At 44.1% G+C, this 25287-nt stretch overlaps 1 protein-coding gene across 1 annotated transcript in view; it reads right to left on the bottom strand.

Moving 5' to 3' along the window:
• Nucleotides 1–10109, bottom strand: part of LOC129855197 (protein shisa-like-1a) — a gene marked incomplete in the record, with an annotated part of 46314 nt that extends 36205 nt beyond the window's left edge. Inside the window, 1 exon segment of the mRNA XM_055922611.1 lies at nt 9780–10109.
• Nucleotides 10110–25287: the final 15178 nt, after the last annotated feature.

Raw genomic sequence — 25287 nt, 5'->3', positions numbered from 1 at the left:
GGAAGGTGCTTATCCTTAGCCCGGTGCCTCCAGTTCCGGCACCACGCACCAGGTCTACAGTGCGCCGTATCCGGCCAGAGCCATCCGTCTCCCCAGCGCCATCTGAGCCATCCGTCTCCCCAGCGCCATCTGAGCCATCCGTCTCCCCAGCGCCATCTGAGCCATCCGTCTGCCATGAGCCTGCAAAGCCGCCCGTCTGCCATGAGCCTGCTAAGCCGCCCGTCTGCCATGAGCCTACAGAGCCGTCTGCCAGACAGGAGCCGCTAGTGCCGCACGCCAGACAGGAGCCGCTAGAGCCGCCCGCCAGACAGGATCTGCCAGAGCCGCCAACCAGACAGGATCTGCCAGAGCCGCCAACCAGACAGGATCTGCCAGAGCCGCCAACCAGACAGGATCTGCCAGAGCCGCCAACCAGACAGGATCTGCCAGAGCCACCAGCGAGCCATGAGCAGCCAGAGCCGTCAGAGAGCCATGAGCGTCGAGAGCCGTCAGCCTGCCATGAGCGTCGAGAGCCGTCAGCCTGCCATGAGCGTCGAGAGCCGTCAGCCTGCCATGAGCGTCGAGAGCCGTCAGCCTGCCATGAGCGTCGAGAGCCGTCAGCCTGCCATGAGCGTCGAGAGCCGTCAGCCTGCCATGAGCGTCGAGAGCCGTCAGCCTGCCATGAGCGTCGAGAGCCGTCAGCCAGCCATGAGCGTCGAGAGCCGTCAGCCAGCCATGAGCGTCGAGAGCCGTTCAGTCAGGATCTGCCAGTCAGTATATCAGCCGGGACCTGCCCCTTGTCCCGGTGCTGCCCCTTATCCCGGTGCTGCCCCTTGTCCCGGTGCTGCCCCTTATCCCGGTGCTGCCCCTTGTCCCGGTGCTGCCCCTTGTCCCGGTGCTGCCCCTTATCCCGGTGCTGCCCCTTATCCCGGTGCTGCCCCTTATCCTGGTGCTGCCCCTTGTCCCGGTGCTACCCCTTGTCCCGGTGCTGCCCCTTATCCCGGTGCTGCCCCTTGTCCCGGTGCTGCCCCTTGTCCCGGTGCTGCCCCTTATCCCGGTGCTGCCCCTTATCCCGGTGCTGCCCCTTATCCTGGTGCTGCCCCTTGTCCCGGTGCTACCCCTTGTCCCGGTGCTACCCCTTGTCCCGGTGCTACCCCTTGTCCCGGTGCTGCCCCTTGTCCCGGTGCTGCCCCTTCTCCCGGTGCTGGCCGTTCATTTAGGGGATGTTAGTTTTAGGGTGGTCATTGGAAGGGGAAGACAGAAGCGGGGAGTGACTATGGTGGTGTGGGGACAGCGTCCAGAGCCTGAGCCACCACCGTGGTCAACTGCCCACCCAGACCCTCCCCTGGACTTTGTGCTGGTGCGCCCGGCGTTCGCACCTTGAGGGGGGGGTTCTGTAACGGTCCTGACCTGTTTTTGTATGTGTTTATGGTCAGAGCGTGTGTTTTGGGTGGGCAGTCTATGTTTTCTGTTTCTATGTTGGTTTTGGGTTGCCTGGTATGGCTCTTAATTAGAGGCAGGTGGTTTGCGTTTTCCTCTAATTAAGAGTCATATTTAGGTAGGGTGTTCTCACTGTTTGTTTGTGGGTGATTGTCTTCCGTATCTGTGTTATGTCTTGCACCATACGGGACTGTTCGGTTGTTCGTTTCGTTTCGATGTAGTCTGTTCCTGTCCGTGAGTTTTACGTTTTAGTTAAGTAAGTTCATGTTCAGGTTTTTTCGTCTACGTCGTTTTCTTGTTTTGTAATTTTGTAAAAGTGTTTGTTTTCGTGTGCCGTCGTTACGAATAAAGAGATGGCTTATTTCCCTAATGCTGCATTTTGGTCCAATGATCCTTCTCTCCTCTCCTCGTCCGAGGATGAGGAGAACGACAGCCCTTACAGTACAAGCTTCCTTCTTTTCACTCTGTCATTTAGGTTAGTGTTGTGCAGTAACTACAATGTTGTTGATCCATCCCCAGTTTTCTCCTATCACAGCCATTAAATTCTGTAACTGTTTTAGTCACCATTGGCCTCATGGTGAAATCCCTGAGCAGTTTCCTTCCTCTCCGGCAACTGAGTTAGGAAGGACGCCTTTTTCTTTGCAGTGACTGGGTGTATGATATTGATACACAATCCTAATGTAATTAATAACTTCACCATACTCAAAGGGATATTCAATGTTTGTTTTTTACCCATCTTCCAATAGGTGCCCTTCTTTGCGAGGCATTTGAAAACCTCCCTGGTCTTTGTGGTTGAATCTGTGTTTGAAATTCACTGCTCAACTGAGGAACCTTACAGATAATTGTATGTGTGGGGTACAGAGATGAGGTAGTCATTCAAAAATCATGTTAAACACTATTATTGCAGACAGTGATTCCATGCAACTTATGTGACTTGTTAAACAAATGTTGTCTCCTGAACCTAGTTAGGCTTGCCATAACAAAGGGGTTGAATACTTATTGACTGAAGACATTTCAGCTTTTCATTTTTTATTCATTTGTAAAATTAAATAAATTGAAAAACATAATTCCACTTTGACATGGGGTACTGTGTGTAGGCAAATGACCAAAAATATAAATTTAATCAATTTTAAAATCAGGCCGTAAGACAACAAAATGTGGAAAAATTCAAGGGATGTGAATACTTTCTTTTTTTAATTATTATTATTATTTTTTTATCCCATTTTCTCCCCAATTTTCGTGGTATCCAATCGCTAGTAATTACTATCTTGTCTCATCGCTACAACTCCCGTACGGGCTCGGGAGAGACGAAGGTCGAAAGCACAACCCAACCAAGCCGCACTGCTTCTTTAACACAGCGCGCCTCCAACCCGGAAGCCAGCCGCACCAATGTGTCGGAGGAAACACCGTGTACCTGGCCCCCTTGGTTAGCGCGCACTGCACCCGGCCCGCCACAGGAGTCGCTGGAGCGCGATGAGACAAGGATATCCCTACCGGCCAAACCCTCCCTAACCCGGACGACGCTATGCCAATTGTGCGTCGCCCCACGGACCTCCCGGTCGCGGCCGGCTGCGACAGAGCCTGGGCGCGAACCCAGAGACTCTGGTGGCGCAGCTAGCACTGCGATGCAGTGCCTTAGACCACTGTGTCACCCGGGAGGCCCGGGATGTGAATATTTTCTGAAGGCACTGTAGTTCACCTTCTCAATCAAGGTGAGGTGATGGAACTTTATAGAAAAGTAACGTACTGTGTTTAAAAAAAAACGTCTGACACCATATATTAATAAGAAGATGGGACAACATAGTGTTAGCTTGAGGAACGTATTTAGTAAGATGAACCGGATATACTCACAGAGCATTATAGATACTGTAGTTCATCATGCTACAGTGATGAAGCACACTGACCCATTCCATTCTGGCATGCTCTCTTAACAAAAATCGATATCATTATAACTAAAATTCTGTCCCTTCTCAAATATACACTTGGCTCTCCAACCCTGTTCCTTTTTCTCCAACCATAATCTAGCGTACCTGATTTCAATAATTAACTAGTTGATAAGCTGAATCAGGTTAGTTACAACTGGGGTTGGAGTGAAAACCTACAGGATGGTAGCTCTCCATGAACATGGTTGGAGAGCCCTACACTAGGCACTTAGATATTAGCTGAATTCCATTGTGATTACTTGTTGCATGATTTCATACAAAATGGGTATGAGATCTCATCGTTGTGGGGTAAAACCTCAAATCTTATTACATGAACATTTTGTGAATATGGCTGATTGAAATAGTAGAATACACGAGGTGCAATGTTGAAACTTGGTTGTGCATCAGCAGTTTTCCTCTTGTTATATGTCACACACTGACAGTCACTCAATTAGGCCATGTCAGTAAAACAATTTTTGATTGGTAAATGAGTCTAGACAGCTATCTAAACTTCTAGTAATCATGGCTGAATTACCGACCTGGGCACGCAGGGCACGTGCTCAGGGGCCCTGACCACCAAGGGGCCCCCATTGATGTTGTTAGTTTCTCTGACTCAGATATCATATTAACATAGCATAAGTCCTGGCAAAATGTGTAGAATTGCAGGATGTACTTTTAAAACTGTAAAAAAAAAAAGTGCTGAGTTAATGTGGCTTACTGTGTAGCAGTTAACTGTTTAGCTAATAGGCTAAGTGTTTGTGGCAATTTTGGATTTTTTTTGTTGCTGTTCTCAGACAGTATTTTTGAGTTTTTAAATTGTATAGAAATGCAGTAAATGAGCTTCAACTTTCTTTAAGAACAATTCAAGTTTTTCTTAACTTCAGTGTAAAACTAACTGGATTCTGCAACAATTATGGATGATAACGCTCCGAAGGTGTATCAGGGGGAGTTGGAATATGCAAAAAACACATTTCCAATTCACACATGCATATTAATTCACACTTGTAAATGTGCGAAATAGGACAAATATAAGCACCCACCAAATTATTCGTATTATTATTCATATTACTATTATTAACGGTGGGGAAGATGGCTCATTATAATACTGTCTGTTCCAGATATCAGGAGTCATAAATAACAGATCTTATAATGAATCACATTCCCTCGATCATTATCCCAGACAACAAGGCCAATACACACAACTACAGTCATTACTACAGACATTACTACAACAGAAATATCAAATGTTTTGTTTAATGCACAGACGTCTCAGTGTCATTTTGTGCAGTTTTCCATGAATTTCATTTGATTGTGAAAAGCAGCTGCCAGCTACATCAGTGGATCTGGATCAGAAAGAGACAAAAATCGACTCTCTTACGGATGCACCTTTTTTTATCTGTGGTTCCCTCTGTCCCTGTGCCATCCTGTCTGTCAGTACGTTCACACCAGACCACATGGAGATGAGAACATTGTCAAAGAAGGAAAGTACACCTTGCTCCACTTTTAACCCTGAGAACTATATACTAATCTATCGTTCCAGTCCCACTGCTCTGGTGAGTCACTCTGCCGCCAGTCAACGGACACTTAGAGGGAATAGGGGGAAGTCCTGAATATGCCTCATGCATTGGAATCTAAACTGCAGATATGAACAGCTTGGGTAAAAAGATTATGTTACCCACTGAACATCAATGAACAAATAATGAGAGAAATGTTGTCCCTCTGAGCAAGGACAGTGAGTTATGGGTGATAATTGCATCCACTCTCTCATGGTTTGTTTAAACCCAAACCTTGGATATTACTACTCGTGTTCTGAGTGATGTTGACTTAGAGGTCAGTCCATTTTCTCCAATATAGATAATGATATACTTGGGAATGAGCTGGCACCTTTGATGGTGGACGTGAGGTGAGGTCACATATTCTCTTCGGTCACCTGGCTGTCACATTGCATGTGGACAGACACTAGAGAGGCATCAGGGTCACAGCTTAGACAGTATCCTTTTATCTGGGGTGAAAAGTTCATCCTGTCCCGAAGCTTGGTCAAGTTGAGACAAAGAGGCAGCTAGGGGGACTTCATGCCGTAATGCTAACACATTCACCTGTAATCACGGACGGCAGGTGTCAGACATTGACATTCCTCCCTCATTCACTTTTCGTTCGATCTGGTGGCATTCCCCTCTGTATGCACCTACTGGCTGAGCATAGGTCAGTGAACCTTAAGTCTATTATATGGACAGACACACCCCTGCCTCCCCACTCTCCCCTCCTTACTGATCTGTCATTATCTGTTTTCTAATACATGTGTAGGACATGTATAGGGTGCACTGTGACACTGGTCTGTCAAAGGTCAGATCCACTAGTCCAGCAATTGGTCACAGGCAGGTAGAGCAAGTAATGAGTATTGATGATGGGGAGCTGAGCTATTCATTAGAGCATGATTCAGACATCGGGCTTTTCAGAACATTGAGTTCCTGCTCCTGTGGATCCATAAATGTTTTTGTAGTATGGATCAAGACATTTTGCCAATGGTAGGAGCATGGTGAGTGGCATGCTGATTCCATAGCATCACAGATTAATTGCTTTCTCGGTCTGATTGTGTTATAATGCAGAGAAGGCTTCAATAGTACCAATATTTGCACAGTTTATATGCGCCATTTGGCAAAGTGCAGCCATTATTGTAATTCTAAATCTTGTTAATCAATAGGTCAATAATTTCATAGCCAGGTAGTATAGGATTTAAAAATGTGATGCATGTTCTGTTGACCCAACGATGCACTTCTGTACACAGAGCATTAACACAGAAGCACACAGCACATTAGTATTCAAAACTGCCAGTGGGTGAAAATGTCTCTGAATTTCAACATCATGTTCTTTATTTTATTATTCCTGCTTCTCATTTCAGCAAGGCTTAGATACATAACGAGAGAGAGAGAGAGAGAGAGACTCTACCCTTGTGTTGGGTGACAAAGCAACCACCCACAAATAATGTTAATGTGTATACTGATGGAATGACATTGTATTGAAGGGTGACTACAAACAAATCAACACTATTGACATTTCAGTTTAATGAGTGCGTTTAATGGATTAATGGACTGTGGTCTTATATGGAGTAAACAACAACGACAAGCTTTACTTGTGCATCGTTTTATCCATTGAGCAGACACGGTAATACACAGCAGTAAACGGTGTCTGAATGAATAGAGTTCTCTATTCCTAGTATCAGATGTTACACTTGACAGTGTAACAGGATAGACCGCTAGCTTACTGCGTCTGGCGTCTAATGGTTTTAAATACAGGGCCCTGCGGGCCCACAGACACAGAGGATACACAATACAGCTGATGAGTGGATCAGATGAGATGAGAGTCTATTATACATATATTCCTGCTAGGTTCCTGCTAGAGATGATCATCTGTTGAGTGGAATTGGATACGGGGGAGCATCAAAGGCAACGTCAAGGAACCGACTGCTGTATATGAACTGAGGCTGCCTGCCTGGCTCCGTCAGTCACACAGAGAGAGACCGAGAGAGAGACTCATAGACCCAGCCCAGAAATGGGGAACTCCGTATGAACTTTATGCAGAGATAACTTGATAAGACTGATATTCTATATGGTATTCTGCAAATTTAGACTACAGATGTTTATTAAAGTCATTGACAGTTTTTTTCTTAGCTAACCATCTAAATGGTTTGTTTGTAGACTTGGCATGCTGATAACCTGTCTGTGTTATCTTAAATAAGACATCCCAGTCTTATCCCCCCCACCATGAAAAGCTTATACAATTAAATAAACCTTTCACTTTTCTTTGCTGATAAGGGATAAGTGGTTGTCTCACCTAGCTATCTTAAGATGAATTCACTAACTGTAAGTTGCTCTGTATAAGAGCGTCTGCTAAATGACTAAAATGTCAAATTCTTTTTTTGTGTTAATATAGCCATATTGGATTGAGGCTATGTTTAGTGCTTTGAATTGACACCTCCCCTTGTAGGGCTCAACAGCTGCCCAGACAGACAGTGTTAGATGTGTGACAGCCTGTGAGACACTAACAGAGTCATGACACTCCAAGCTTGTTTTAGCCATTATCAGACCTACTTCCTCCAGTTCTTTCATGTTTAAGTCTGAGAAGTACATCTGCTGGATCTGCTTCTGGCACTGTCTACTGCTGTTTACATCATTCTTTTAAACGTTCACTTTCACTTAGCTAGCTGAATGCAGCTAGCTAGTTTAGCCTACTCAAACACCTGGCTCAAACAAGGAGGGATGTTATGTTAGCTAGCTGGCTATTGCTATCCAACACTGGAACTCTTCCAAGTCAAGGTAAACTTTTCGTTTTATAAATGTATTGCCGCCAGGGCCCGCCGGTGCAACTGCTAATTCTGACTGTAAACTGTACTGCATGTTTGTAGCGGGTTTACTAGTGTGTTAGATCCCGTAGCTATGTTGACTATGAGGTGACAACAATGGAGGCTGTGCGTTTGGCTTCGAAAGGTTTTTTCGCCTGGTCACAGACAGCTGATGTGTTGTGCACTGAAGTTCCACAAGCGAAGGGAAAAGGTGGGAAGAGGAGAGTGCACAGATAGTTGCGAGGAGCAAAGTGAGCAAAGTGGAGCAAAGGGATCATGCTGTTTGTATGTGGCTGCTATGAAAGTGAACTGTGTTTGCGTGTGATCAGGGGTGTATTCATTCTGCAGATTCTGTTGAAAAACTGTTCTTAAATGGAAGCAAACGGGGATAAACATACCTGAATTTGTCCAATGGAAACTCTCATTTGCAACTGTTGGACTAATTATTGCACCCTAGATCAGCTAGATGCAGGCAAGAGTTTGCAAGGCGGTATTGAATGCGTCACTGTCTGTCACCTTGATTACTCATAATTCTCGACCTGTGCACCTGCGATGTAAACTTTAATTCATAGGCTAGGTTGTAGCAACCTCATGATGGGTACATGACATTACATTGAGCTGGGTGAATGGAATATGAATGACAGTCACCCAATATGCTGTAATAGAAATAAGGCAAAGCTCATAAAAAACAATATTCCTCCCTCATCTTAAACGGTAACGACCACCGCTGGTTTACACTGAGAAATACTGCCCCATGTTCCAACCGAGTGTGTGTTCCTATATATCCTCTCCCTTGTTTAATTAAAACGAGTGAATTCATAATCACTTACAACACAGACCCCCTCAGAGCATTTAATGTAAACTTTTCCATTCACTAAATCACTTTCCCTACGTCAGAGAACAGTGTTCTCGGAGAAGGACCCACGGGCGAGCTACTGTGTAAAACCACCCTGTAAGCATGCTGAAATGCATTCATCAACTAAAATTCAAGAGGGAATATGCTACATGCTCTCAGTGCCATGCCTGAATCATTTCCCAGTTTGCAGTCATTAAATGTGAAGGCTCAGCACTGTGTGCATTACCCCTAATGGACACTATCTCAAAATACTCCAAAGGCCACTGTGTCACCCGCATACTGTACGCAGACAAATCACAGACATGCACACGTGCACGCACAGACACACGCACACACAAGATGCCTCTGGCCACGTTTACTCAAACAAAAACTTGCAACCCACTGGGCACAGACATCAATTCAACGTCTATTCCATGTTGGCTCAACGCAATTTCATTAAAATGACGTGGAAACAACGTCTATTCAACCAGTGTATGCCCAATGGGAAACAAAGCCCATACGTTTTTTTTAAACTAATTTCTTTACACACAAGAGTGTGAATTCTAAATCATTAGTCAGTGAGAAGAAGGCTTTATGTGATGTACAAAGGGATTCTCCCTCTCCTCTCTAAATCCTCTCAATGCACCTCCACGCGCCTGATTCCAAGTTACCCACCGACAGCCAATGCCAATCTGCCTTAATTGCCTCACATGTAAAGGGAGAGCTGAGAGACAGAATTTGCTGCCCTCACCTTTCTTACACTGAGCTCACTCTGCTACCATGGTAGAGAGAAAACACTCCACCTGGATATCAGAAAATAAGATGTTTACAACCCAACCCAGAGTGTAACTTCTCTCCTCAGTCCTCACAACAAAAGAGGCAGGCATCCCTCAACGATGAAAACAGTGTGTCGTTTGACGTAGAAAGTGTGAACTTTCTCATCCTTCAGTCTCATGACTGTAGATCTTCTCAACATGATGATGTTGTTTTTAAAATGCTTGCTTTTTGTTGTTGTTTACTTTACAGTTCTTTGAGATTTCTTTATATAATGAATAGTGCTATTAAATCTGAATAAATTATTATATATTGTTATAATAAACTATCACACAAAACCATACAAGCTCATGTGTGTCTTCCTGCATGACTATGGAAAGGACAATGTAAGGATATCAATACACACTTTTATAGTGAAGAAAATAGGTCCACACAGAGCAGAAAGAGAGAGAGAGAACTACTAGTTATAAGACCAGCTTTTTCAACTCACCTTTGTTGAGCCTATAAAGGAGGGTCTTTCCTGTTCCTCCGTTCAGTCAATGTTTACTCTTTGTTTACTCTTCCTTTGTAGCAGCTTGACACAAATACATCCTCACCCTAAGGACCTGATCTAAATCAACAGCGCGTGAGGGAGAGAGGCAGGAAGGAAATGCCAAAGAAGAAGAAAAGAGCACTCTCCTCAAGTCCTCTGCACTGTATCCAACCGGTTAGAGCTCAGCGATAGAGTGTGAGAAAGAGAGAGAGAGGGAGAGAGCTAGAGAGATGAAGCGATACTGCGTGAGTGAGTGAGAGAGAGCGAGCGGCAAGCGAGTAAGAGAGAGAGGAGGGTAGCGAGCAGTGTTCACACTAGGGTGACTCTTTAGCCCCGTTTATACCTGACACTTACATGCGTCCTTCATCCTGATCTTTTCTTGATCTAGTCTGTTTACACTTGTGAAATCGGGATCACAATCAGTTCACAATGCATATTTTAATCATCTACACCTGTCTGAAAATGTGGGTAAATCGAATGTGGACATTTTCCAGACACGGCACGCATGTTAGCACCAGGTATACACGGGGCTTCTGTCTTGCTTTGTATGTGTTTCCTTGCTTTTGTGTGTGTGTTTCAGTGTGAGAGCTATGGCACTCATCACATGTTGTCTGAAACAGAAGCCACAGGGTCAGCTGCTGTTACCTCTGTCTCTGTCTCTTATCCCATTCATACCAAGACCAAGGCAAAAACCCGCCAACTGTAGCATGCCGTCTTCTTTTTACTGCCTTTTCTTTAAATCAGAAAGATATTGCCAGTAACAAAGCCTGGACTTTTATTTCCACCAAACGAGGTAGTCATGAATGCGGTATTATATTTTAAAGTCCTGTCAATGGCTCAGTATAAAATGTAAATCATCTTACTGGCTTTGGCACATATTAAGTCATGAACATTCTATTGTTGTCCGACATCGTCCTTGTCAGTATGAAAAAGTATAAACAAATAAATGGGGGATTATATAAACATTGCCCAGCTTCTTTTTTTTCTTCGTCAGGCAACATACTGTGAATCCTGTGTGAATTAGTTATCTGTTTCTATCTCACTCTCTATCACAGCTGTCTCTCTCTCTCTCTCTCTCTTTCCCCTCTCATTCTTTATCTTTGTCTCTCTCTCCCCACACCCTCCCTCTCCCTCTCTCTTCTCCTCCTCCTCGATTCCCCACAGTTAATTTGCATCCCAGAGAGAGTTATAATCTAATCTCCGTTGCAAATGGAAATGAATCACACACAACACACATACGTGCAGTCACACATGCACACACACCTGCACACACACGCAATGGATGGCTTTGGATTGAATCTCAGAAGCAGTGGACGTTATTCCCACCCCACCATGAGAGGTCCTTGCTGTCTGTTTAACTGGGCGGGGTATGGCATGGGCATTGTAAATAGCACTCTGTCATCTCTCTACAGGTCTCTGATTTATGATGTGACACATGTGCCCTGTAAGTGAATTGAGGCTGTAAGTGCTTCTCTTCCCAGGAGAGCTAATGTAATGCACAGCACCATGCTACAGAATGCACAGAAAGCCCCTTGCCATCCATATTAGACGTCAAGTGGAAGGTGATTTAGACGCCACCCAACAGACATGGATGTACAGATGTAGGATCTTAATTTGAGCCAGTTTGCCACAGAAGGAAAACAATCCTGCAGCAACAGGAAATGTGAATTATTATGAGGATTTTAATTAATGGACATTTTTGTAGGGGTTGATTTAAAAAATTGTAAAGGAAAATCGTGTCACAAATGTGGAAATGACAAACTTCAGAAGCCCTTTTAAACCTCAAATACACTGCAAGTTTAAATTGTCCTGAAGATGAAGTGAAGGGGAACCTTTTTAAAGAGGAAAGATGGGAACATATGGCACTGCTATCATCTTGATGTGTGCATAAAAGTGGTTTGGCGTGTGGGTGGTACCTGCACAGTGACTGAGTGATGAGAAACTACAGGCAAAGCGTCAATATAAGATCGAATCATACTACACCGGCTCTGACGCTCGTCGGATGTGGCAGGGCCTGCAAACTATTACAGATTACAAAGGGAAGCACAGTCGAGAGCTGCCCAGTGACACGAGCCTACCAGACGAGCTAAATAACTATGCTCGCTTCGAGGCAAGTAACACTGAAACATGCATGAGAGCATCAGCTGTTCCGGACGACTGTATGATCACGTTCTCCGCAGCCGATGTAAGACCTTTAAACAGGTCAACATTCACAACGACGCAAGGCCAGACGGATTATCAGACATGTACTCCGAGCATGCGCTGACCAACTGGTAAGTGTCTTCACTGACATTTTCAACCTCTCCCTGTCTGAGTATGTAATACCAACATGTTTCAAGGAGACCACCATAGTCCCTGTGCCCAAAAACACTAAGGTAACCTGCCTAAAAGACTACCAACCCGTAGCACTCACGTCTATAGCCATGAAATGCTTTGAAAGGCTGGTCATGGCTCACATCAACACCATTATCCCAAAAAACCTAGACCCACTCCAATTTGCATACCGCACCAACAGATCCACAGATGATGCAATCTCTATTGCACTCCACACCTGGACAGAAGGAACACCTATTTGAGAGTGCTATTCATTGACTACAGGTCAGCGTTTAACACCATAGTGCCCTCAAAGCTCATCACTAAGCTAAGAACCCTGGGACTAAACACCTCCCACTGCAACTGGATCCTGGACTTCCTGACAGATCGTCCCCAGGTGGTAAGGGTAGGTAACAACACATCCACCACACTGATCCTCAACACGAGGGCCCCTCAGGGGTGCGTGCTCAGTCCCCTCCTGTACTCCCTGTTCACTCATGCCTGCCTAGCCAGGCACAACTCCAACACCATCATTACGTTTGCTGATGACACAACAGTGGTACAGTAGGCCTAACCACAGACAATGATGAGACACCCTATAGGGAGGAGGTAAGCGACCTGACCGTGTGGTGCAAGGACAGCAACCTCACCCTCAACGTGATCAAGACAAAGGAGATGATCGTGGACCACAGGAAAAGGAGGACCGAGCACACCCCCATTTTCATCGACGGGCTATAGTGGAGCAGGTTGACAGCTTCAAGTTCCTTGGCATCCACATCACCAACAAACAAACATGGTCCAAGCACACCAAGACAGTCATGAAGAGGGCACATCAAAACCTATTCCCCCTCAGGAGACAGAGAAGATATGGCATGGGTCCTCAGATCCTCAAAAGGTTTTACAGCTGCACCATTGAGAGCATCCTGACGGGTTGCATCATTGTCTGGTATGGCAACTGCTCGGCCTCCGACCGCAAGGCACTACAGAGGGTAGTGCGTACTGCCCAGTACATCACCGGGGCCAAACTTCCTGTCATCCAGGACCTCTATACCAGGTGGTGTAAGAGGAAAGCCTTAAACATTGTCAAAGACTCCAGCCACCCTAGTCATAGACTGTCCGCTCTGCTACAGCACCACAAGCGGTACCTGAGTGTCAAGTCTAAGTCCAAGAGGCTCCAAGAGCTTATACCCCCAAGCCATAAGACTCCTGAATAGCTAATCAAATGGCTACTCAGACTATTTGCATTGCCCTCCCTGATAAAGGACAGTGTCAGTCAGAGAGAGGCAAGAGGCAGGACCAGCCCAGAGCATATAGGGAGCCCTACATGTAATGCATATTTTTTTATTTTTTTATTTACCTTTATTTAACCAGGTAGGCCAGTTGAGAACAAGTTCTCATTTACAACTGCGACCTGGCCTTTAGCAATTAAACACTGGAGGGATAGATGTGCAGAAGATGAATGTGAAAGTCGAGATACTGGGGTGCAAAGGAGCAACAAAAAATAACAGTATGGGGATGAGGTAGTTGGATGGGCAATTTAAAGATGTGCTATGTATAGGTGCAGTGATCTGTGAGATGCTCTGACAGCTGGTGCTTGAAGTTAGAGAGGGAGATATGAGTCTCCAGCTTCAGTGATTTTTGCAATTCGTTCCAGTCATTGGCAGCAGAGAACTGGAAGTAAAGGCAGCCAAAGGACGAATTGGCTTTGGGGGTGACCAGTGAAATATACCTGCTGGCGCACATGCTACGGGTGGGTGCTGCTATGGTGACCAGTGAGCTGAGATAAGGCGGGGCTTTACCTAGCAAAGACTTATAGATGACCTGGAGCCAGTGGGTTTGGCGACGAATATGAAGCGAGGGCCAGCCAACAAGAGCATACAGGTCGCAGTGGTGGGTAGTAGGATTGGTAGGATAGTCAGTTTTACGAGGGCATGTTTGGCAGCATGAGTGAAGGGTGCTTTGTTTTGAGAAATAGGAAGCCGATTCTAGATTTAATTTTGATTTAGAGATGCTTAAAACTTCTTATGGCTGCAAGGCAAAGTGTTGAGTAGCCAGTGAAATCGTGCCCATTTCAAACGGCCTCCTACTCAAATCTTGCTCGTACAATATGAATATTATTATTCTTTTTGGATAGAAAACACTTTCTAGTTTCTAAAAGAGTTGGAATTATTTCTCTGAGTGAAACAGAAGTCCTTCTGCAGCACTTTTCCTAACCAGGAAGTGAAATGTCAGAAATCGATGCTCTTTTCAACTTGATGCCTATACATGGTCTTGACACTTAGGAGTCTACTTAGACTCTATACGCCTTCCTATTGGTGTAAAGAGGATGTCAGAGAAGACATTTTTGTGCTCATCTTGTTCTGTGGTGGAAAAAAACCTATTTCTTTGACGTGACCGTCCACTTCCGGTACTCTGAAGGAAGTGGGATTGACTTCTGTTTTGCCTTCGTATCGAACGGCTAACATCTCCGGCTCGAATTTTTTTTGATACATGTGACCATATCATCGTAATGTATGTTTTTTCAATATAGTTTAATCAGATTATTGAAACTCTATTTGGGAGTTTTGCCGTGTTCCGTCCTCTGACTGTGTTTACGTTGGAGAAATTTATGCCACTCGGCTAGTGCCAATGCTAATTGAAGAGGGAAATTTGCCATTCTGAATCGAAAACAAAGACTCATCTGGACGGAGGACACCTTCTTCAACATTCTGATGAAAGATCAGCAAAAGTAAGACCCATTTTATGATGTTATTTCATATATTTGTCGTGCATGTGAACTGGCCGTGGGCGCCCAATTGTGTCTGTCTATTGTAGCTACGCTAATATAGCGATACATTTTGTTTTCGCTGTAAAACATTTAATAAATCGGAAATATTGTTTGGAATCACAAGATGCCTGTCTTTCAATTGCTGCAGACTATGTATTTTTCAGAAATGTTTTATGATGAGTAATTAGCTATTTGACGTTGGTGTCTGTAAATATTATGGCTGCTTTTGGTGCAATTTCGGATTGTAGCTGAAATGTAAACTATGGTTTATACATGAAATATGCACATTTTTCGAACAAAACATATGCTATACAATAAATATGTTATCAGACTGTCATCTGATGAATTTGTTTCTTGGTTAGTGGCTATTTATATCTTTATTTGGTCGAATTTGTGATAGCACCTGATGGAGTAAGAAACTGATGGAGTTAGAAAAGTTGTGTCTTTTGCTAACGTGGTTAGCTAATAGATTTACATATTTTGTCTTCCCTGTAAAACATTTTAAAAATCGGACATGTTGGCTTGATTCACAAGATGTGCACCTTTCATCTGGTGTCTTGGACTTGTTAATGTGTGAAAGTTAAATATTTAAAAAAAAATGATTTTGAATTTCGCGCCCTGCACTTTGAGCTGGATGTTGTCATAAGTGTACCGGTGTCGGGCTGCCCCCGTAAAAGGTTAATGTGAGTTTGGAAGGAGAGTTTACAATCTAACCAGACACCCATGAACAGCTCGGAAACCAGATTGCATAGCGGAGAAGGTACGGTGGGATTCGAAGAGGTCGGTGATCTGTTTGTTAACTTGGCTTTCTAAGACCTTAGAAAGGCAGGGTAGGATAGATATAGGTCTGTAGCAGTTTGGGGCTAGAGTGTCTGCCCCTTTGAAGAGGGGGATCTCAGACGAGTGATCTCAGATGATACGAAAGAGAGGTTGAACAGGCTGGTAATAGGGGTTGCAACAATTTCGGCAGATCATTTTAGAAAGAGAGGGTCCAGATTGTCTAGCCCGGCTGATTTTTTTTCTTCTATTATCGTGGATTTATCTGGCGGTGACCGTGTTTCCTAGCCTCTTTGCAGTGGGCAGCTGGGAGGAGAACTTTTTGGAGTTTGTGCTACAGGATGCAAATTTCTGTTTGAAAAAGCTAGCCTTTGCTTTCCTAACTGCTTGTGTACATTAGATCCTAATTTCCCTGAAAAGTTGCATATCGTGGGGGCTATTAGATGCTAATGCAGTATGCCACAGGATGTTTTTGTGCTGGTCAAGGGCAGTCAGGTCTGGAGTGAACCAAGGGCTATATCTGTTCTTGGTTCTACATTTTTTGAATGGGCCATACTTATTTAAGATGGTGAGGAAAGCACTTTTAAATAATAACCAGGCATCCTCTACTAACAGAATGAGGTCAATATCCTTCCAGGATACCCGGGCCAGGTCGATTAGAAAGGCCTGCTTGCTGAAGTGTTTTAGGGAGAGTTTGACAGTGATGAGGGGTGGTCGTTTGACCGCAGACGCATTTCGGACGCAGGCAATGATGCAGTGATCGCTGAGATCCTGGTTGAAGACAGCAGAGGTGTATTTAGAGGTCAGATTGGTTAGGATGATATCTATGTGGGTGCCCGTGTTTACGGATTTGGGGTTGTACCTGGTAGGTTCATTGATCATTTGTGTGAGATTGAGAGCATCTAGCTTAGATTGTAGGACGGCCGGGGTGAACCTTTCAAGGACACACGTTCCGCTAGCGGCACACCCCCCCCCCCACCCCCACTGAAAAGGCAGAGCCGCAAAATTCAAAAAAGATAAATTTTTTAAATATTTAACTTTCACACATTAAAGTCCAATACAGCTAATGAAAGACACAGATCTTGTGAATCCAGCCAACATGTCCGATTTTTAAAATGTTTTACAGGGAAGACACAATATGTAAAGATGTAAATCTATTAGCTAAAAACACATTAGCATAATCCACCATCTTTTATTTGTCCACCAACACCAGTAGCTATCACCAATTCGGCTAAACTAAGATATTTATAGCCCCTAACCAAGAAAAAAACTCATCAGATGACAGTCTGATAACATATTTATGGTATAGGATAGGTTTTGTTAGAAAAATGTGCATATTTCAGGTAGATGGCATAGTTTACAATTGCACCCACCGTCACAAATGGACTAGAATAATTACAATGAGCAACGTGTTTACCTAACTACTAATCATCAAACATTTCGTAAAAATACACAGCATACACTAATCGAAAGACACAGATCCTGTGAATACAGACAATATTTCAGATTTTCTAAGTGTCTTACAGCGAAAACACAATAAATCGTTATATTAGCATAGCACATGTGCAAACATTACCCCAGCATTGATTCTAGCCAAAGAGAGCGATAACGTAAACATCGCCAAAATATATTATTTTTTTCACTAACCTTCTCAGAATTCTTCAGATGACACCCCTGTAACATCACATTACAACATACATATACAGTTTGTTCGAAAATGTGCATATTTAGCCACCAAAATCATGGTTAGACAATGGGAAAAGTAGCCCAGCTGGTGAGAAAATGTTCGTGCGCCATATTAGACAGTGATCTACTCGTATACATAAATACTCATAAACGTGACAAAAAAATATAGGGTGGACAGCGATTGATAGACAATTTAATTCTTAATACAATCGCGGAATTACATTTTTTAAATTATCCTTACTTTTCAATACAGTTTGCGCCAAGCGAAGCTACGTCAAAAAAGATGGCGTCCAAAGCCACTAACATTTTTCGACAGAAACACGATTTATCATAATAAATTGTTCCTACTTTGAGCTGTTCTTCCATCAGTATCTTGGGCAAAGGATCCTTTCTTGGGTCTAATCGTCTTTTGGTGGAAAGCTGTCCTCTTGCCATGTGGAAATGCCAACTGCGTTCGGCATGAACTGGAAGCGTGCCCAGAGATTCACAGCGTTTCAGAAATAAATGTCCCAAAATCGCACTAAACGGATATAAATTGCTATAAAACGCTTTAAATTAACTACCTTATGATGTTTTTAACTCCTATAACGAGTAGAAACATGACCAGAGTAATATTACTCCCTACACTAATGCTTGGAACAAGTGCGGGTCGGTGGCCGCCGCGCACATGACGCAGCAAGAAAAGAGTTCTTAGCTACAGGTTTTTTTTATTTATAGTGCCTGTGATTGCGCAATCGACCCCATTCAAATCGTCATCACGTAAAGGCATCCAGGGGAAGACGTAAGCAGTGTCCGTATACTCATAGGAATAACATTGGCCTTAAAACTGACTCCAGAACAGGGGCCAACATTTCTGAAATCTGACTCCATGTCAGGGAAATTGCTGTAGAATGAGTTCTGTTCAACTTAGAGACAAAATTTCAACTCCTATAGAAACTATAGACTGCTTCCTATCCAATAATAATAATAATATGCATATTGTACGATCAAGAATTTTGTAGGAAGCCGTTTAAAAAATTACACGATTACCATAAATAGTGACAACAGCACCCCCTAGCCTTTAAGCATGTCCCAGTTTAGGTCACCTAACAGTACGGGCTCTGACGATAGATGGGGGCAATGAATTCACATATGGTGTCCAGGGCACAGCTGGGGGCAGAAGGTGGTATATAGCAAGTGGCAAACGGTGAGAGACTTGTTTCTGGAAAGGTGGATTTTTAAAAGTAGAAGCTCAAATTGTTTGGGCACAGACCTGGATAGTATGACAGAACTCTACAGGCTATCTCTGCAGTAGATTGCAACTCCGCCCCCTTTGGCAGTTCTGTCTTGACGGAAAATGTTATAATTAGGGATGGAAATTTCAGGGTTTTTGGTGGCCCTCCTAAGCCAGGATTCAGACACAGCTAGGACATCCGGTTTGGCAGAGTGTGCTAAAGCAGTGAATAAAACAAACTTAGGGAGGAGGCTGCTAATGTTAACATGCATGAAACCAAGGCTTTTACGATTACAGAAGTCAACAAATGAGCGCCCCTGGGGAATGGGAGTGGAGCTAGGCATTGCAGGGCCTGGATTAACTTCTACATCACCAGAGTTACAGAGGAGGAATAGGATAAGGGTACGGCTAAAGGCTATAAGAACTGGTCGTCTAGTGCGTTCGGAACAGAGAGTAAAAGGAGCAGGTTTCTGGGCACGGAAGAATAGATTCAAGGCATAATGTACAGACAAGGGTATGGTAGGATGTGAATACAGTGGAGGTAAACCTTGGCATTGAACGACGATGAGAGAGGTATTGTCTCTAGAGACACCATTTAAACCAGGCGAGGTCACCGCGTGTGTAGGAGGAGGAAAAAAGGGTTAGCTAAGGCATATTGAGCAGGGCTGGAGGCTCTAGAGTGAAATAAGACAATAATCACAAATCAAAACAGCAATGGACAAGGCATATTGACATTAGGGAGAGGAATGCGTAGCCGAGTGATCATGGGGTCTAGTGAGTAGCTAGGCGGGCTGGAGACACGGCAATTCAGACAGCTAGCGAGCCGGGGCTAGCAGGCTAGCAGATGGGCATTCAGGGGATGTCGCGACGGAGGAGCCTGCTAAAAACCCCTTCGGGTGGATTACGTTGGTAGACCAGTCGTGAAGGATCGGCGGGGCTCCGTATCGGCAGTAAAAGGGATCCAGGCCAATTGGCAATACCAATTGGTATTGTAACCCAAGGAGTGGCTGATGGACCTCTTCAGCCAGCCGGGAGATGGGCCTAGCATAGGCTAGCTCCAGACAGAGACATTAGCCAGGAGTAGCCACTCGGATAGCAGCTAGCTAGCTCCAGGGATCCAGGTGAAAAGGTTCAGAGCTTGCGGTGGGATTCCGGAGATGTGGGGGAAAAGAGTCCAGTATGCTCTGGGTTATATCGTGCTGTGCAGACTGGCAGGAGTTGTCCAGGCTAAAGGTTAGCTGATGACCGCTAGCAGTGGCTAGCTGACTACTAGATAGTAGCTAGTTAGCTGGATAGCTTCTGTTGAGGGTTCCGGTTATAAAGTAAAGAAAATAGCAGATCCATACCACATTGGGTGAGGTGTGTTGCAGGAGAGTATGTTGAAGTTGAGGTTTAAAAAATATTTAAAAATATATATACGAAATATATGCAAAGAAAAAATATATATACATGGGACACGACAAGACGAAGACAAAGGTGACTGCTACACCATCTTGGATTTGAGGGAAGTACAGTAAACTCAGTAACAAAAGAAATTGCCCTTTTTCAGGACACTGTCTTTCAAAGATAATTCGTAAAAATCGAAATAACTTCACAGATCTTCATTGTAAAGGGTTTAAACACTGTTCCCATGCTTGTTCAATGAACCATAAACAATTAATGAACATGCACCTGTGGAACGGTCGTTAAGACACTAACAGCTTACAGACGGTAGGCAATTAAGGTCACAGTTATGAAAACACTAAAGATGACACTAAAGAGGCCTTTCTACTGACTCTGACAAACAACAAAAGAAAGATGCCCAGGGTCCCCACTCATCTGCGTGAACGTGCCTTAGGCATGCTGCAAGGAGGCATGAGGACTGCAGATGCGGCCAGGGCAATAAATTGCAATGTCCATACTGTGAGATGCCTAAGACAGCGCTACAGGGAGACAAAACGGACAGCTGATCGTCCTCGCAGTGGCAGACCAGGTATAACAACACCTGCACAGGATCGGTACATCCGAACATCACAACTGCGAGACAGGTACAGGATGGCAACAAAAACTGCTCGAGTTACACCAGGAACGCACAATCCCTCCATCAGTGCTCAGACTTTCCGCAATAGACTGAGAGAGGCTGGTCTGAGGGTTTGTAGGCCTGTTGTAAGGCAGGTCCTTACCAGACATCACCGACAACAACGTCGCCTATGGGCACAAACCCACCGTCGGACCAGACAGGACTGGCAATAATTGCTCTTCACTGACGAGTCGCGGTTTTGTCTCACCAGGGGTGATGGTCGGATTCGCGTTTATCGTCTAAGGAATGAGCGTTACACAGAGGCCTGTACTCTGGAGCGGGATCGATTTGGAGGTTGAGGGTCCGTCATGGTCTGGGGCGGTGTGTCACAGCATCATCGGACTGAGCTTGTTGTCATTGCAGGCAATCTCAACTCTGTGCGTTACAGGGAAGACATCCTCCTCTCTCATGTGGTACCCTTCCTGCAGGCTCATCCTGACATGACCCTCCAGCATGACAATGCCACCAGCCATACTGCTCGTACTGTGCGTGATTTCCTGCAAGACAGGAATGTCAGTGTTCTGCCATGGCCAGCGAAGGGCCCGGATCTCAATCCCATTGAGCACGTCTGGGACCTGTTGGATCGGAGGGTGAGGGCTAGGGCCATTTCCCCCAGAAATGTCCGGGAACTTGCAGGTGCCTTGGTGGAAGAGTGGGGTAACATCTCACAGCAAGAACTGGCTAATCTGGTGCAGTCCATGAGGAGGAGATCCACTGCAGTACTTAATGCAGCTGGTGGCCACACCAGATACTGACTGTTACTTTTGATGTTGACCCCCCCCCACCACTTTGTTCAGGGACACATTATTCAATTTATGTTAGTCACATGTCTGTGGAACTTGTTCAGTTTATGTCTCAGTTGTTGAATCTTGTTATGTTCATATAAATATTTGCACATGTTAAATTTGCTGAAAATAAACACAGATGACAGTTGAGAAGATGTTTCTTTATTTACTGAGTTTAAGATATCCAGCCAACAGGAAATCCTGGAGGAGGATAACTGGAGAAGCTTGTATCAAGAGATGTATGCTGTTTCTGCTGTAATGTTACTCAGCCATGAGAGAGAACATTTATTTATCATCTGTCTAGAGTTTTTCACCTTTATAATTACAGTTCTTGTCCTTTGCAGAGTGGCAATTGTCATTGCTGGGAAGTAATGGTACCACTTAACAGGGAGGCTAAACAGTCTGACCCCTCCAACAATAAGCCAAACAAAGAGAGCAGAAACACAGTCTACTCTTGATAGTTAGAGTTTATTAGTCACATGTACAGGGATGCAGTTGTAATTGAAGGGTACAGCGAAAATCTTATGCTCTGGGTTCCAACAGAGCAGATCAATGAAAAAGTAAAATAAATAAGAGAAGTGAATGAGACAAAATAAAGATAGTAATTATTATAATAATAGTAATAATCTATGCACATTTACAACTGCAGGGGCAGGGTAAGAATCCGTTGGGGAATGTGCATAGGGGGAGCAGCAAGGGGGATGTAAGAAGTGAAACAGTAATAATATTTATTTATTTAACTAAGCAAGTCAGTTAAGAACAAAATCTTATTTTCAATGATGACTTAAGACACTGCTTTGTTCATGGGCAGAACAACAGATTTTTTTACCTTGTCAGCTCAGGGACTCGAACTTGCAACCTTTCGGTTACTAGTCCAACACTCTACCCACTAGGCTACCTGCCACCCCATAATAATAAATACTATATACATATTTACACTGGTGGGGGACATGTGCTCGGTGAAATATAACAGGACAACATCATAACAACAAGTCATCAAAATGCTAAAGAAATATTTGTCTCCTAATAGAACTAAATGCAAAGCAGCACTTTTTGTTTGTTTCTATATCAGGCTTGTACCCAGCACCATTGCAATATTGTAAATATGTCTCTCTGATCCTCTCTCATCACTCTCGTGAAATATTGACTGTTTCGAAATGTGCTGGGAAAATCAGGTCATGTTAAATGAATGCAAAACAGAGAAGCTTCTGGATTGTTTCCAAAACTCACATGTTGAAGTAAACCCTTTGATGACTATCAGATAACAAGCTTCTCACACGGATGTCCATAGATAATGAGTGTGAGTGTAATATTTACTTTTCATTTTTATTGTTTATTTCACTTTTGTTTATTATCTACTTCACTTGCTTTGGCAATGTTAACATATGTTTTCCATGCCAATAAAGCCCTTGAATTGGTTGGTAACTCTTTGATTCCACTGTGGGTATTAAAGAGTTTCATCATACTGTGCCTTCTCAACAGGGGAGATGCCCAGTGTAGTGAGTTTCCCACTGGCACAGAGTGTTGACAACAACACCTCTTCCAAACTGACTTTTAACACAGGGGGCCCCCAGGGATGTGTCCTTAGCCCTCTGCTGTACTCCCTGTTCACCCACGACTGCGTGGCTTTGCATGACACCAACTCCATTATCAAGTTGCTGACGACACCACGGTTGAAGGCCTGATAACCAACAATGACGAATCAGCCTATAGGGAAGAGGTAAGTGAACTGGCATTGTGGTGCCAGGACAACAACCTCTCCCTCAACGTCAGCAAAACAAAGGAGTTGATTGTTGACTTCAGGAAGCAGAGGAGGGATCACACCACAATCCACATCAACTTGACTGCAGTAGAGAGAATCAGCAGTTTTAAGTTCCTCTGTGTCCACATCACTGACGACTTGTCATGGACCATCAACTCTTGTCAAGAGGCCGCAAAGGCGCCTCGACTTCCTTAGGCGGCTGAAGAAATTCTGCCAATTCCTCTCCAAATACTACCGCTGCACGATCAAGAGCGCCCTGACCAGCCGCATCACGGCCTGGAACAGGAGTTGCTCCATCCACGACCGCAAGGCTCTCCAGCGGGGTGGTGAAGATGGCCCAGCACATCACTGGGGCTGTGTTCCCACCCATCCAGGACATGTACTTGAACAGGTGTCAGAGGAAGTCACACGGCATCATCACGGATCCTACACACCCCAGCCATGAGCTGTTCTCTTCCTTACCGTCCGGCAGACGGTATTGGAGCAGGAGGTCTGATATACAACAGGCTCAGAGACAGTTTTTGTCTACAAGCCATTAGACTGCTGAACACTGGAACTCACTCACTCTAACTGCTGCTACCAGACTCTAATTTGCTATTGCTAATACTACACAATTTAAACATTTGCACCCAATCAGCCCTTCATGATAGATGTGAAAATATTGCACTACAAATTGTTCCTTCCTGTATTATACTTATGCTAAAATATATATTATATTCTACTGAGCCATTTACTTTATGTTCATATTCTCATATTCTCATCTTTTATTATTTATTATTGTGGTTGCATTGTCGAGAAGGAACCTGCAAGTAAGTTTTGTTGGACGGTGTATACCGTACATACGACTAATAAAAACTTGAAATGTGAAACTATGTAATGCCCTGTCCATTTCTGTGTTGGTCATGCAGCTGATTTCATTCATACTTCAAAGCTGTGTGTGTCCATCAATCATTTTACTCATTGAATTGCTGTGCCTTCGCTTTTGTTCAGGATCAACATTTAACTGAACAGGACATTTTGTCTAACTTGCTCATCTTTGTTTGTAAACCCCTCCATCCTTCAGCGAGTGGAGAGATCCACCTGACACAGTGTATATTTTCTGCCGTGCAACCTTCCCTGCGTTAGTCTGGCTCAAGGAGATTTCTTTGAATCCTTTTAGGAGAGACCATAAATGCAGTATATCAGCTTACATAGCCAGCCATTAAAACCAGGAGGGTTTTCCAATCTTTGAAAAAGCTCAGTTCCACATTATATTTTCAGTCTGCAAAGGAAACTTATTTTTCAGATGTTTTGTGTGTGTTGCGTTATATATAATCACCATTTCTTAGAAAGGAAATAGCCCCACAGAAGACAAAACCCCACATAACTTGTGCTGTGACCCGTTCTGGCCGTATGGGTTCTAGGGTGGGTTTATCAAATCAATACCCATGCCTCTAGAAGCAATAGCCTTACCATGAATCACTGACTGACCGGCCCCCGCTGCCGTGAAGTCCTTCAGCAACATGGAGTACAGTGAATCTTCTTGTCAAGCCCCTCTCAGGGGCATTGGTGTGGTGAGGGGGATAATGTGGAGATCAGAGGGGGAGCATGGAGAGATGTGTGAAGACTTACTGTATCTATTTACAGAGACTTCACACAGCACGCTTGGTGGACTGGGGTTATAAACACCTGATAATAACAGCTCTACCTCACTTGATTTGTCCTCTGATGAATCGTTAGCCGGCCTCCGTACTGTGCAGGTCAATGGGTTGATTCCATGAATTCCTGAATGTAACAATTGTCTAAATAATCGATAATACTTCAACCGGACAATAGAGTATTCAATAGAAAGGAAAGACAACGAAGGGCTCACCCGGTCACGCTCGCAAACCAGCACTGCATGATTCTACGGTCCACTGACAGAAAGGTCTCATTCTTCTTCATTTTTCAGAAAACAAGCCTGAAACAATGTCTAAAGACTGTTGACATCTAGTGGAAGCCATAGGAACTGCAATCTGGGTTCTAACCCATTATATACTCTATAGGCATTCAATTGAAAACTACCCAAATAAAAAAAATCCCACTTCCTGGAAAGATTTCCCTCAGGTTTTTGCCTGCCATATCA

Source organism: Salvelinus fontinalis, chromosome 5, assembly GCF_029448725.1.
Source record: "Salvelinus fontinalis isolate EN_2023a chromosome 5, ASM2944872v1, whole genome shotgun sequence".
Taxonomy (NCBI): domain Eukaryota; kingdom Metazoa; phylum Chordata; class Actinopteri; order Salmoniformes; family Salmonidae; genus Salvelinus; species Salvelinus fontinalis.
Note: the sequence above shows the minus strand (reverse complement) of the source record. Positions and strands in the feature narration are given on the sequence as shown.